Below are 14,063 nucleotides of genomic sequence, written 5' to 3'. Positions count from 1 at the left end.
AATAAATTGTAGGCATGCATGACTACCCAATACATGAAAAAAATATTTATGAAATAATGCAGACTACAACGGAAGGATTGTCTATCGTAACCTGCCGTCTCTGATACAACATTAAGTTAGTGGTAGCCTACTGATGACTCCTTTATCGGAGTGACATAATGAAATGCGAAAATCCTTCTCAAAACATCTTGTTGTACAAGTAAAACTGTTGTTGGCAGCTGAGTTAGTCTGAGGTAAAATGGCAGCGTTGCTCCCTGATTTCTGCCTACAGTTTAGAATGCCGACTTCACTGATTTGTCCACGGAGGCGGGGAGTCAGCGAGTTGAAGCAATGGGTACGGCTCGAGGACGGTAGGTTAGATAGATAAGGGGCGGGGTTGTCCGGCCGAAGTCGGAACAGATGGTCACCCTAACACACACGCGCGCACACACACACACACACACACACACACACACACACACACACACACACACACACACACACACACACACACACACACACACACACACACACACACACACGCATATGCCATTCATACATGTGCCTGTGTTTGCAAACTCTGTTGAAATATATTGCAGCTACTTTTTAAAGTAATCAAGCCATTTGTGCCTCCATGTAAATAGCTGCTATTGCTGAAAATGCTAACTAGACACCTGCACACACATGGCATGTATGCCTCTATGTATAAATAGCTGCAACTAGCATGCTAGCTAGACACCTGCACACACATGGCATTTATGCCTCTATGTAAATAGCTGCAACTAGCATGCTACCTACACCTGCACACACATAGTATGTAAGCCTCTATGTGCTTGCAAATAGATGCAACTAGCAATGGCTTAACTCAGTGTTTCTCAAAGTGGGGCGTAAGCCCCCCTGGGGTGGCGCGGAGGCATGACAGGGGGGGTGTGTGACATCTGATTTTTTGTTTTTTTCCCCCCAAGAAAATGATTTCCTGTCTCGCCAATAAGTCAATAAGTTTAAAGCCCTCACCAACATTATATTATTAATTGTTATGAATTTGAATTGCATAGGAAATGAACACACATCTGCATTCGACTGCAGTCCCTCATTGTTTAATCTCACCAGTCACCTTTCCTTTGATTTTGCGCAGCAATCGCAAAATCAGTCTGCGCGAGTACTGCTGGTACTGGGGGGGGGGGACTCGGAAGCATTCAGACCCTCTGAAGGGGGGAATGATGGAAAGAGTTTGAGAACCACTGGCTTAACTCAAACATTTTCAGCATTTGTCATCTTTTGTATTGCATGTACTAACCAATAAAGCTGAAACATTCACCCCATTCACCCCAACTGCCTCTTGTTATTTATATGCAGTCTAAAAAGCATCCCAACTTTCCCACATGGCATTTATGCCTCTATGTGCCTGCGAATAGAGGTAACTAGCAATGGCTTCAGTATATTTAACAACAAAGGCACGTAACAGTTTGTCATTTCTATAAAAAATAAAGCTGAAAGGTCCACCTTGTAAGTGCCTCATATTTGCCTCAAAGTTAAAATATTTTCAACTCGGGATCCGCCCACATCGCATCACTTGTACAGTACTCGCCTGCTCGCCTCGCTGGAACACATTGACATTCTATTGACTTCATTTGCTGAGCGAATAACTAGTAGTGATGTGTGTGAATCTAGCTTAAGCTTCTGTTTCATTTCGCTGTAGCGCTTGTGACACTATTTTCCTATCTACACAAAGACTTCAGATGAATATTTAGCCCTCAGTGTCAATGTTGAGTGTCTCTTTTTTTGTCGTGTGTGTTTGTGTGTGTGTGTGTGTTTTCTCAGGCTCGGGAATCCGACTCTCTCACTCAACTATGCATCTGTTCTCCAAGAGGAAGAAGCACGTTGTAACGATATAGTCAGGCAATCCACATGTCCATATGTTGTATAACCAGGCAATCCACATGTTGTGTAGATAACCAGGCAATCGACAGGCTGTAATTTAATAGACAATAAGACAGTCCTTGTGTTATATACAGCACAACTAGATAACCTGACAGTCCACATTGGAGCCCTGAGTGGAGGACTGGGCAGGTTACTCATGCAGGGACGGGTTAATCTAATTTCCTTTCCCTTGTATGTCTTGTGCATATGAAGAAAGTGACAATAAAAGCTGACTTGACTTGACTTGACTTGTTATGATGTCATGGGCCCCAACAAGAAAGTCCCCCCCCCCCCCCCCCCCCCCTCCATCCCCTCCATCTTGGTTCAGATGAGATATGGGAATTTAGTTTAGACGTTAGATACCCTTTTGTTGGTGTGGGCTCAGGGGATATTGAAATATATCATGTTTAAAACATGATATTGATTCAGGGCCCCCTGGCTCTTAAATGCGCACTGTGCAAGACATGGACAGAGAAGGCCTTGCAACTATGCTGTTCAGTGAAACTGTGCCGTCTACTGCCAAAATTTTATCTTTTCATGAATATTTACTAATTAATGAACTAATATATATTACTATGGCCAAAGTACAGTAATTTTTGCAACTAAAAATGTCAAAATAGCGGACCATGGGGAAGATCCCCCTTTTCATGTAGGAAGAGTGCTATTTTCCCAGTCATAAGAATATTTAGAGTTTGATGGTGGACGTTAGAATTCATGAAAAAGGTAACGGTCGGTCCATTAGTGAATCGGCAGCATGAATTCTGTAAATAAGTACTACAATGTGATGGAGTGACCATCACTAGGGTTGTGGGTGTGTTCTGACTAACATGCCAACGAGCCTGGCTCTTTGGTGTAGCGGTCGGAGCCCCGGTTTACTACCCCAGAAGGTCTGGGTTCAAGTCCCAGCTGGGCAACTCTACTCCCCTTCGCTACAAATGGTGTCAGAAGTGGGATGGCTACCGTGAGGCCATCGGAAGCGTACCCATGGTGTGTGAGCCGTAATTCCATGTGAGGGACCCCCAGGATTGGTGACCCCGGTGTGAGGTACCCCAGTGATGGGTGAAGCATTGATGACGGGGCACACTGGATGGGAGAAGCATGATGGGCAGTTGCGTGAGGTACACCATGAGTGTGTGAAGCGCACGGGTGCGCTTCCCGAAGGGGAAGGCAATGTGATGGAGTGACCATCACTAGGGTTGTGGGTGTGTTCTGACTAACATGCCAACGAGCCTGGCTCTTTGGTGTAGCGGTCAGAGCCCCGGTTTACTACCCCAGAAGGTCTGGGTTCAAGTCCCAGCTGGGCAACTCTACTCCCCTTCGCTACATACAAATATTACACAATGCACCTTTAAGTTGATACTGTCCCATTTTTGGAAATAAGCATTTTAATTTTACACCTCCCCTTGAGTTCAATAATAGAGTTTTATCGTTTTCCAATACTGACACTCCACATCACAGTTGGTAATGCTGCAACCAGGACGTTTGCATGATGAGCTGACCTGAGGCATACTACCTACAAAAGGACACAAACACACACACACACACACACACACACAGGGCCGCTGACAGGTTTGGCTGGGCCCGGGACAAAATTTTCTCAATGGGCCCCCCCTCCCAACACCAAAAAAGCCCCCCACCCCCTCATCCCTGACGGTCCCTACACAAAATAGTCAAACGCCCAACCACAATCACGTAATTCCCTTGTGCAGCGCCAAAACACACCACGTCGGGATGACAAGCCCATTTATAACGGATAAACAAAAACTTATTTACAACCTTACGGATATGGACTGAGTGGAGTTATGGTTTTCAAAATGCTATCACAATAAAATCCACGCTATTGTATTACTTAAGCTCATGAATAGCACATTTTTCATCACATCGACCATTTTCACTTGACCAAGGGGAATCATGTCAAGGACGCGTGTATGTCCGCTGAACTTCCAGAGAGGGGAACAAGGCGGAGCACATTCATCTTGCGAGTGTCAAGTTCACCGCAATCAGAACCGAAAGTTACAGGTTACCCCAAAACGACACCGTTAGGCCTATAACCCATTCGTTACTTTCAATTCTAGGCTATCTAAATGTCAATTTCACACGTTGACATGCCACTGGCTTATTTTAAACCAAATAAGTTTAAACCAGAGTCGAGTTACACTGGCTGTAATTCAGCTGACCGGGGATGATTCTCATTTCAATTCAGCCTGATTGGCGTGCGCGTGCCTGCCTGAAACTTTTGATTTGGACACATAATTGCAGAGTAATGCGCATATTCATAGATTCAATTACACAGGCGCATGAAACACATTGTTATTAAGCCGTTGTGGTAATCAAATTATTCGATACCCCCTGTCTCTCTGATACTGAATCCCGTGTGACTTGCTCACGGCACTCCTGTGCCAATGTTAGGCTACTTGACGACGGGGCTGGAAAAAGTTTGCCGTGTCTTACCTGGATCTGCTGCACAGCTGATTTTACTGGTGCCTGCTACATCATTCCAGTCTGTCCTGAAATATTTAGCCAGAGAACCCCTCAGCCTTTTGGCTTCTTCCTCTCTTTTTCGTTTTTCCTTCTTTTTCTGCGCTCCTGACTTGTGCATGTTTACTAACTGGCTCGCGCACACTGACCACTTATCGAATGCTGTCGTCTTTTTTTTCTAGAAAGACCAATCCATTTTGGAATAGGGGTGATAGGGGGTTATTGGCCGTTTTTTCAAGGGCAATGAAGACAAACATCTATAATTAATTGTTTGAATGCAAATAAAGCACTTTTCTACCCTAAAAAACAACACATCACATACAAGTGAACGTATCATAATTGAGCCCAACGTCATGGGGGCCCAGTTATGGGCCCCCCTCTATTCCAGAATTCCCAGGGCCCGGGACAAAAAGCCCTTTAGTCCCCCCCTGTCGGCGGGGCTGCACACACACACACACACACACACACACACACACACACACACACACACACACACACACACACACACACACACACACACACACACACACATACACTCGCCTCCAAAAGAGTTGTCGCCTACCCATCTGTTTGGAATAACAGCTAATAACCTGACTTTCAATTAATCACTTGGCTTCAGAAGTCACTCATATGAAAGCTACAACCCTCTCGAATGAAAATGTATGTACAAAAATAAATTTCATGCACCAAAGAAAGATTGACCCTTTAATGAACACAGACAGGGCAGATTTTGACAAGACAAAAGTTTTGTCGCCTATCGAACATAATGTGAAAATGAGCAGATAGGTCACTTCAAAACACTTCAAATACGCAGATCGGGTGTCATACTTAATCACTGATTCACTCACATCTCTCCAGAAAATCAACTTTGGCCTTAGGTGTATGTTTAGGGTCATTGTAATCATGGAAAGCAACACAATGAAAATCAATGGAGTTCAATGAGAGATGGTGACATATTTGCTATTCGTAGAGCAATACATGTTTAACTTCATGATGTAATCAATGATAAAAGCCCTCACACACTAGCAGCATGCATGCAGCTCTACATAAGAGCTGTATCCCCCCCCATGTTTGACTTTAGGCACCATGTATTTTTTTTCCAAATTCTTCACCTTTAACACCAAAGAAGTCTCTCCCACTGTCCTGTCTCAAAAAAGCCAGCCAAGAGTATGTCAGGCCTAATTCTGACAAAAATGAAGGCTGATGGGACTCCCAAGATCAACCATTTTAGATGGGATAGCATCAGAACTATATGGTGTTGGAGATGAAGAATATGAAAAAAGAGAAATGGTGCATAAAGTGAAACATGGTACAGATACAGCTCTTATGAGGAGCTGCATGCATGCTGCAGGTGTTTGAGGGCTTTTATCATTGATTAAATCATGAAGTTAAACATGTATTGCTCTACGAATAGCGAATATGTCACCATCTCTCATTGAACTCCATTGATTTTCATTGTGTTGCTTTCCATGATTACAATGACCCTAAACATACACCTAAGGCCAAAGTCGATTTTCTGGAGAGGTGAGAGTGATTCAGTGATTAAGTATGACACCCAATCTGCGTATTTGAAGTGTTTTGAAGTTACTTATCTGCTCATTTTCACATTATGTTCGATAGGCGACAAAACTTTTGTCTTGTGAAAATCTGCCCTGTCTGTGTTCAATAAAGGGTCAATCTTTCTTTGGTGCATGAAATTTATTTTTGGACATACATTTTCATTCGGGAGGGTTGTAGCTTTCATATGAGTGACTTCTGAAGCCAAGTGATTAATTGAAAGTCAGGTTATTAGCTGTTATTCCAAAAAGATGGATAGGCGACAACTCTTTTGGAGGCGAGTGTACACTTAAGCAGGAACACTACAAGACACACTTCCATCAACATGTCCAGCACAGCAGGATTTGTCCAAATCACTACAATCCTACAAAAGGACACACACACACACACACACACACACACACACACACACACACACACACACACACACACACACACACACACACACACACACACACACACACACACACACACACACACACACACTTAAGCAGGAACACTACAAGACACACTTTCATCAACATGTCCAGCACAGCAGGATTTGTCCAAATCAAAATATCTTTATTGAATAAAAGGGTCACATGTGAAAACAATACAGACCAGATGGAAACATTTAGACTTTCTGACAACACCAGCACAACATGGACCATGCGTGTGTGTGTGTGTGTGTGTGTGTGTGTGTGTGTGTGTGTGTGTGTGTGTGTGTGTGTGTGTGTGTGTGTGTGTGTGTGTGTGTGTGTGTGCGTGCCTGCATGCGTGTGTGTGTTATTTAGTAATAGAGTAACAATATCAATAAAAGCAAGCCTTAACCCAAAAATGTCAAACTTACTAGCAAACCATGAATTGTAAATGCCAAATAACAAGAAAACAAAATGTGAACAGCAAAAACACCAAAATCGGTGAAATCCCATAAAAATGAAATCCCTGTCAGATCAAACCATAAAAATGAAATCCCTGTCATATCAAACCATAAAAATGAAATCCCTGTCATATCAAACCATAAAGATGAAATCCCTGACACATCAAACCATAAAGTTTAAAATTCCTATCACATCAAACCATAAAGATAAAATCCCTGTCACATCAAACCATAAAGTTTAAAATTCCTATCATATCAAACCATAAAGATGAAATCCCTATCATATCAAACCATAAAGATGAAATCCCTATCAGATCAAACCATAAAGATGAAATCCCTGTCAGATCAAACCATAAAGATGAAATCCCTGTCATATCAAACCATAAAGATGAAATCCCTGTCAGATCAAACTGTAAAGAGTAAATACCAAACACATCAAACTGTTTAACGGCATCACATCAAACTGTAATGGACTGTTCGTTAATTATTTTCGTTGTCACCGGAGGAAAATAGGGGACGGTTGTGCCATTTTTTTCTTTGCTGCAGGGAGGGTCAGGCAACATTTTTTGATCTCAAGGGGAGGGCCATTCAAAAATGTCTGTCTGTTTGTTTGTCTGTTTGTCAGCAGGATAACTCAAAAACTAATCAACGGGTTCGGACAAAACGTTGTAGACTTGTTGATAATGACCCAAGGAACAAGTGATTAAATTCTGGTGATCCGGATCACGAACCGGAACCCCAGACTTTTTAAAAGATGCTTCCCCATAGCTGGTCTATATATCTAGACGCCCCTAGTGACCAGAAATTGAATTGCGGGAACTCCACAAAAAGAAGGCAGAAAGACTTAGGGTGTAACATAGTCAAATGTTCTATCAAGCAGCTTCCTTGGCGGAGGTCTGCGCTGTCTGAGTGCTTCTAGTTTGTATAACATAATCCTCAGAAACGCCTTCCCCTTTTGCTTAAGTTTATCAGATCATCAGACCCTGCGTTATGTTTTGTTGTTGCTAAAGAACATTTATCAGTAAATCTACGAAATGGCTCTGCATTCAGTATTTTTCGAGATCAGTATACAATAACTCAGAATGCAATAACTCAGAATGCAATAATTCCGTAAGTAGCAGCATTGGTCAATCAACATTTGTGAAAAGATAATGTAGAGTAGGGCTTTTCATTAAACTTCTTCGTAGGCAAGCGTCATGCAAAATTTGACGACCAAGGCTGTAACTCTTCCGAAGACCCAGTAAATAAATAACAAACGGTCCCTAAGGATAAAATATCAAACTCATAATCCCTTAAAGTTTAAACCCCAAACTAATCAATCCATAAAGTTTATATCAAAGTCAAACACAATAAACCATAAAATGTAAATGCTAAATAACAACAAAATGTATAAAAAGTAAACACCCAGCAGATCAAACTGTAAAGTTTAAACACCAATCACAACAAACCTTAAATACCCATACAAATTTCCTTCAATCACTCTCTTATGACGGCAGGATAAAGATTACACAAAACCCTCAAATAATGTTCTTGCAAACACAAAACTAAGATCCTACAATAATTTTCAAACCGTATGTTACATGTAAATAATTTTACCACACTTGAATAAAAATCATCTGAACTTGAACCAATGGTAACCAGCACTATGATCTTTCAACCAAACTTCCACAAAAATCATGAACACCATCAGTAAATAAGATGAATTAGATCTCATTACTAAGAATCCACACCAGTGTTTCTTAACCTTGTTTTTTCTGGGTTTTTTTTCAGTAACAAATGCCCCCTTGACATCATCAGACTACAAACGCCCAATTGACCTCATCATAAGCAAATATGAAAAAAGAGAATGAAATTATTTAAAAACATATATTTACAAATGTCCATCAGTCAAAGATGGGGATACAAACCAAATTGTAAGTTAAATGTATTGTTAAACACCAGTAGTAAGTATAGTGTGTTTGTTTAGGATGGAATATGGAACCATTAGGACCCTGAGGACACAGAGTCTGCATCCCTCTCATCAGGACCGACTCCAGAGTCTCCATCTCTCTCATCAGAACCGACTCCAGCCTCTACTGATGGGGTATCTCCAGGGCTCAGTTCCACTGGCCTGCACGAGGACAGGAAGAGAGAGAGAGAGAGAGAGAGAGAGAGAGAGAGAGAGAGAGAGAGAGAGAGAGAGAGAGAGAGAGAGAGAGAGAGAGAGAGAGAGAGAGAGAGAGAGAGAGTTAAAACAAAGAGGGAGCAGGCACATAGGCATATATTTCCAACAACCTGTCATACAACCTTCCACACATACGTTCACAACAGATCGAAACAGACTCACCTTCCTTGGTGCAGATGAAGTTGAGCTTCTGAGTCTCCTCAAAGCTAACCCCTTTCCCCCCCCTTTTTCTTCACGGCCCCCACCTTGTATGAACAGCCCTGATCTCTCTCTTGACTTGAGACCCAGTTGTCATAGTCGCAGATTATTTCTCCACTGACCCAGAACCAGAAGCCCAAGTTGCAGGAGTAGCGCAGGCCCACCCACACGTGGGGAGTCGAGGCTCCTTTGACCCACCCCTCCACCCAGCGCTGGATCTTCTCAGATGTCACAGACACCAGGTCCTCATGGTGCTGTCTGCAGTACTCCAGAGCCTCCTTCCAGGTCTTTTTCTCCTTGACCAGGACCAGCTTGTCTGAGGGTAACAAGAATATGACAAAGCATGGTTATTGTTTTTATTATGTGTGTTTCTATGTTGGCTTCATGACTTTGACAGCTTTGTCCCCCTCAGTTCAAAAAAACAATCTGCGCCCCTGATACAAGGACAATATTTGAATATGTGCTGCTAAATATACTGATATGAAGTCACTTAAAACTTTATTTTATTGATTCATATGATTTAAAATGATACTGTACCATTGTTTGGAACCACCTCCACTGTATCAGTAAGGAGATCTGAGGAACGAAGACAGAACAGCCACAGAACAAACTTGAACAAAACATGGGTGATGTCTTACTCTAGCAGTGGCCATAGTGCAAAAAGAACAAAGTTCAGTGTTGAAATGATCTGAAAAGTGCCCCAAAGTGATACATTTGATGACTCAAAGGAGACGAGGTGAGGTAGTAATACTCACCATTGCTGATGATGTCAACAGAGCTGCTTACTGATGATGTCTCCGGGCGTTCTGGTCTCTCTCCACTGCACTGGTACTGACCTGCCTCTAGGGGGAGTGTGATGGTGATGGTCTGGCTGGTCTTACCAGGAACTGGGCTGTTGTCCTTAAGCCAGACATACTGATGCCAGTCTGAGTACTCTGGTATGTCGCATCTGAGGGTGACGACATCTCCAGAGTAGAAGGGAGCAGGAGGAGACACCACCTCCACTGTAGCAGCAGGGAGACCTGAGTAATCAAGACAAATGATACATTTAGTGTAGTGATTATAAAATGTAGAGCGAAACAAAATTAAGAAAATACAATGGCTAAACGGGAAAATATAGGCCTATGTAATTTTTTTACAGCGATAAAATTATGTTTGTCTGCGGTAGATCATTCACTCACTCACACAGACACACACTAATACAGAGGACCAAAAAGGGAAATGGTGAGAATCAACAAAAAGCTCTTTTTGGCTCCTACACTCACCATTGAATGTGATGTTGACAGGCATGCTGATGTAGGGTGCCACTGGAGAACCGTCTCTACGTTTGTGGCACTGGTACTGGCCTGGGAGTGTGATGGTGATGGTCTGACTAGTCTCACCAGGAAGAGGGTTGCTGTCCTTTAGCCAGACATACTGCTGTTGGCCTGTGTACCTGGGTATGTCACACCTGAGGGTGACGACATCTCCAGAGTAAAAGGGACTCCGAGGAGACACCACCTCCACTGTAGGGAGAGCTGAGGGAGGCAAGACAAACACAACAAACATGACCCATTGACGCCTAAGGCACCTGCAAAAAAAGGGTGTTGAATGCCTTAGCCCTTTTAAAGAAAAGCTGCCCTCAGCTTATAAAAACTTAAATATCTCAGTTCCTGAATCACATAAAAATATGCACTAAGTTGCATTTAAATGCTAAGACCCTCCTCTTTCATTAGAATGTGTTCATTCATCTCAAACAAACAGAGATAGCAAGACAAACACAACAAGCGGAAATGGAAATGTCAGTGTTAGAAAACAAATAAATCCACCATAGCCATTTTCCTATGGAATATACTGTAGGACTCACCTTCATAGCAGACAAAGTCTTCATCCTTGTCACAGTTATGATCATTCCACTGACCAGAAGACTTCATTGCCACACAGGGCTGTTGATTGGGCTCCATGTTGGGTTCATTATTGGCCCAGTGTCGGAAGAAGGAGCTGCTGCCATCTGACCACTCCCAGCCATCTCTGAACCCAAACCAGAAGAACCCCACATTACCTGCTGTGGCCGTGTTTTCAATCAGGTCTTTGCTCTCGTCGTTCTCTGACTGGTTCCTGATGGTGGCCAGGTCTGTGTATTTCTCTCTGCAGTATCTCTGAGCGTCTGTCCAGTTCTTCTTGTCTTCAACCAGCACATAAGGGTGTGTGGAGTTTCTCCCTGTAGTAAAGCATGTACATGTCATGGTTAACTGAGAAGCAGTGCTGTCTAGCAATGTGAAGTAACTTGACACATAAGCATAGGTTTATTTGAAGAATCTACTATAAAGTATGTATTCAAAAGTGAGTAGGGGAATTAAGATGGCATCTCGCCATTTTAGCAGGTAAATGTGACTAACACATGCATACGTTTACAAAAAGAATCTAGGCATTAGGGCATTCTACCCTATGTATTCATGAGTGAATAGGTAATAGCTAATTAAGATGGTGTCTTACCATTGTAGCAGATGAATGTGACTAACACATACATAGGTTTACAAAAAGAATATCTGTGTTCATGAATAAATAGGTAATAGCTAATTACATTAAGATGGTGTCTTACCATTGTAGCAGATGGAGCCATATTTTCCAGTGCAGTACCCGTCGTGCCACTTTCCATTTTCCTTCTTGAATGACACACACTCCGTTCTAGTTGTGTCATCTGTCTGGTCGGGCTCGTCTGCCTGTGTATCCCAGTTTCTGTACTCACTTCCCTTCAGCCCAATCCAGACCTTACCATTCTGGACCACACCTTTGATCGCCTCCCACTCTGCCATGTTGTCTATGGTGGCCAGGTCAGTGAACTCCCTTCTGCAGTACTGCTGAGCTTCTGCCCAGATCTTCCTCTCCTGCACCACATGGAACTGACGTGGCACAGAGGAGGAGAGACCACACACACCTGAAAGAACGAGAGAGAGAGAGAGAGAGAGAGAGAGAGAGAGAGAGAGAGAGAGAGAGAGAGAGAGAGAGGGCCGATTCACAATTACTTGAGGCAATTGAGTCAATTCATTTTGCATACACATATGTAGAAACACAAACACACACACACACACACACACACACACACACACACACACACACACACACACCGGCACACGGGCACACGGGCACATTCAGAACACACACACAAACACACACACACACACACACGGGCACACACACAAACACACACACACACACACACACACACACACACACACACACACACACACACACACACACACACACACACACACACAGTGTACCTAGAGTGAGCAGGAGGACACACCACCCGTGAGCCATGTCTGTAAAAAAATGAAAAATAAAAAATAAAATCAATATTTTGTCTTTAATGCTGCTATTAGGACACAATGTATTGAATGTGAACCCAATGCTTTACTAGCCAGCAGCTCAGTCACTCCTGGCAGAGGATGGAAATCAGTGTTGCCAGATTTTGTTGCACCAAAAACTTAAAATTATAATTAATTTAATAAAATGAATTATAATAAAAAATAATAATACAATTAATAATTATTATTATTAACCAGGTGGTTGTTGGCAACTGAATTAAAACTTGTATATCATGTATTTTTTCCCCATTACATTACATTACATTACATTACATGACATTGCATTTGGCAGACGCTTTTTAACCACAGCGACTTTCAAAAGAGGACATAATCAAGCCAACATCACAAGCAAATACAAAGTGCACAGGAAATATACAGAATCAAAAGTGCAGTTGCAAAGAGGGGTTCGTTTTTTTTTTTTTTAATTAATAAAGAGTACACACAGCGCACACACACAAACACAAACACATGTGCACACACACAGTCAAACTAAACTAAACTAAACTAAACTAAACTAAACTAAACTAAACTAAACTAAACTAAACTAAACTAAACTAAACTAAACTAAACTAAACTAAACTAAACACCATGTCAAGAGTCTTCCCTGGGGCTAGGCCAGCTCAAGCATTAGTTTAGTAGCTCCTCTCGAAAGAGGAAGGTCTTTACTTGTTTCTTGAAGGCTGCAAGAGATGTGCTTAGTCTTGCTGCCTCTGGGAGACCGTTCCACCACTTGGGTACAACAACGGAGAACAGTCTTGACTGGGAGTACCTAGAGCGACTGGTTGGCAGAGCCAGACGGCTTGTGCTGGATGAGCGCAATTAATCCCCACATCAGTAATCGTACAGACAGTACACATTATGGTACAAATACGATCATTATCGTACATCTGGCAACACTGATTTAAACGTTACCTTGTTTCTTTACAATACTTCTGTTGGAGCTTGTCTAAAATACTAGCTTTGCTTGTCTAGTAAGTGTGTGTTTTTATTTGTGCTCATCCCCTCCATCTGTAATTAACTACACTCAGTCCTCCCCCTTTGGCTGCGAGCTCAACTACTTAACCTTCACACAGCGCTGTCACACACCGTCACACATACACACACACCCTCTCTCTCCCAGCACACACACCCTCCCTCTCCCAACACACACCCTCTCTCTCCCAACACACACACACACACAAACTCTCCCTCCCAGCACACACACCCTCTCCCAACATGCACACCCTCTTTCTCCCAACACAAACACACACACCCTCTCTCCCTCTTACACTCTCTAATGCCTCTTTTCCACTGCCAGTTTTCTGGTAGGCCTACAACTCGACACAGCGCGACTCGGCCACAATGTTTTGCTTTACGACTGAGCTGTGTTGTACCTATTTTTGAAAAGCAAAAAGTGGCGGCCGAGTCACGCTGTGTCGAGCTGTAGGCCTATCAGAAATGCGACAGTGGAAAAGAGGCATAAGTGTCTGTCCACCCTTCTCTCTCTCTCTCTCTCTCTCTCTCTCTCTCTCTCGCTCTCGCTCTCTCTATCTCTCTATCTCTCTCTCTCTCTCTCTCTCTC

The 14,063-nt window shown here is 42.8% G+C and overlaps 1 pseudogene; it reads right to left on the bottom strand.

The window, feature by feature from the left end:
* Positions 1–8,776: 8,776 nt before the first annotated feature.
* Positions 8,777–14,063, bottom strand: part of LOC134437413 (C-type mannose receptor 2-like) — an 8,554-nt pseudogene continuing 3,267 nt past the window's right edge.

The sequence above is a fragment of the Engraulis encrasicolus genome, chromosome 21 (assembly GCF_034702125.1).
Source record: "Engraulis encrasicolus isolate BLACKSEA-1 chromosome 21, IST_EnEncr_1.0, whole genome shotgun sequence".
Taxonomy (NCBI): Eukaryota; Metazoa; Chordata; class Actinopteri; order Clupeiformes; family Engraulidae; genus Engraulis; species Engraulis encrasicolus.
The sequence above is the reverse complement of the archived record's forward strand: the minus strand, read 5'-3'. Positions and strand labels throughout refer to the sequence as shown.